General features: G+C 41.5%; 1 non-coding gene across 1 annotated transcript; it reads left to right on the top strand.

The window, feature by feature from the left end:
• Window positions 1-665: 665 nt before the first annotated feature.
• On the top strand, window positions 666-772 carry LOC119037718 (U6 spliceosomal RNA). The gene has a single exon (XR_005080268.1). It is a non-coding gene; the product is annotated as a U6 spliceosomal RNA (small nuclear RNA).
• The last annotated feature ends 1,159 nt before the right edge of the window (window positions 773-1,931 follow it).

The following is a 1,931-nucleotide window of genomic DNA, read 5'->3' as shown; positions in this document are numbered from 1 at the left end:
CTTTCATACAACCTGACGGGGAGGCTTGTTTCCATGTCGTCAGTCTGTCATTTCTGAATGAGAAAGGGGTGGGTGTCACGAAGACAGAAACACTCCAGAACCTCCTGTGAAATAAATAAATGTATGAAAATAGCCCCCAAGTACATAAAAGCACATATGTTATTTTTGATGCATGAAATCGGAGGAAGAAAATGCCAGTAGATGCAGAAATCATGTTTGAAAGACAAATATTGCCTAAGATTTCACAAGGATTAGAAAGAACAACAAAAAGGAAGACAAGTGCAGACAGGAAAGGGGAGGGCTGTCTGACAGGACATGCACAGAAGCTGCGAGTTTTTCGTCATCATCGCATACCTTCACCAGCTAGAATACACATCGCAGCTCGCAAATCCGCAGCCCTCGGAACGCAGAACGGAGGCTGGGCCTCCGAGAAGGCACCCAGCAAACTCTCTGAGTTTTGGGACTGGAGAATGAGTGTTTATTGTTGACTAAGGCTCTGCTTGACTCTGCCAAGGTGAGATCATTTTTAAAAAGGCATTTAACATCAACACTGGCAATCATGAAACTTGATTATTTCTAATTATCTGTAGCTTTGAGGATAGTGGAACATGCAAGAGAACCTTCAATGTATAAGCAGATACCAATTCTATTAAAACATGTACTGAGCGCTCACTTCCCCAGCACAGACACTAAAATTGGAATGATACGGAGATTAGCATGGCCCCTACACAAGAAGGATGACACATGAAACATGTATTGAGAGCACTTACATATTACATTCTTTTAGATGTTACTTTACAATCTATTCTATTTCCTTTTCTGGTAATTAATTCCTGGGAAGAACTGCAGCCTGAGGTTGTCCCTCCAAAAAAGAAAAACTTACGAATCCACATCCCCTGCCCCTGCGTCCTCAGGGCCCGTTCTGTGATATTCTGTGACAGTAAAGATCACGTCTCACTGCCGTGGTCGGATTAGAGGAGAAGTGGATACAATTCGCTCAGCCACATAATTAATGGAAGCTCCTTTCTGAAGTAGAGATGATACTCCTCTTCCTCCAATCTCATGGTATTAATTTGTTCAGTTGCTGTGACTGACTGTCAGCCACTGCATGTCTGCCTCGCTGTGTCCCGATGGTGGGACAGACAGGACTGGAGGCAGACAAGGGTGGAAGGGGTGGGATGGGGGGAGAAGGCAGACAGGCATGGGAGGAGTGAGAACGAAATGAGAGGGAACTCTACCTCCACCTGGCAACCTTCCCGAACAGGAGACCCTTCCCCTGTAGGGTTGCCAACAACTAATCTTGATTTTTATTTTAGATGCTGCTTATTACCAGCATCCGGGTAACCTGGTAATCCCAACACTTCGAGAAATATTCTGTAAAATACTATGTCTTGAATTAGCAAGTAAAACCAAACGCTATGAAGGAGTAGTTTCTTATCATGTAATTTGAGTAATATTAAAGATGGGATCTGATGGTATATTCAATACCATTAAATCTACCAGAACTAGCCTAAATATTGTTCATTTTAGTCTCATTCTATGCCCGTAGGACTATAAAGGTGACCCTACCACACATACACACTCACACACACACACATATACACACACACATATATATACATATATATACTCCATGAATTGTTTTAATGCCCTAATTATGATCATTACAACAACTCAAACTCAGTAAATTAACATTGGGGAATAAGGAAGAATATGGGAACCCTCAAGTCATAACAGTGTACCTTATTTTTTAAACATTTTATTAGTATATCATTTACGTACCATAGTATTCACCCATTTAGCTAAGCAATGGCTTTTAGTATATTTACAGAGGTGTACAACCATCATCTAATCTTAGAACACTTTCTTTACCATACAAAGAAGTCTCATACCCATCAGCTGTCATTTGCATTCCCACTGGACGCGAACCC

The sequence above is a fragment of the Artibeus jamaicensis genome, unplaced genomic scaffold (genome assembly GCF_021234435.1).
Source record: "Artibeus jamaicensis isolate MK-2021 breed Jamaican fruit bat unplaced genomic scaffold, CSHL_Jam_final scaffold_537, whole genome shotgun sequence".
Classification (NCBI taxonomy): domain Eukaryota; kingdom Metazoa; phylum Chordata; class Mammalia; order Chiroptera; family Phyllostomidae; genus Artibeus; species Artibeus jamaicensis.
This window is presented reverse-complemented; position numbering and strand designations above follow the sequence as displayed.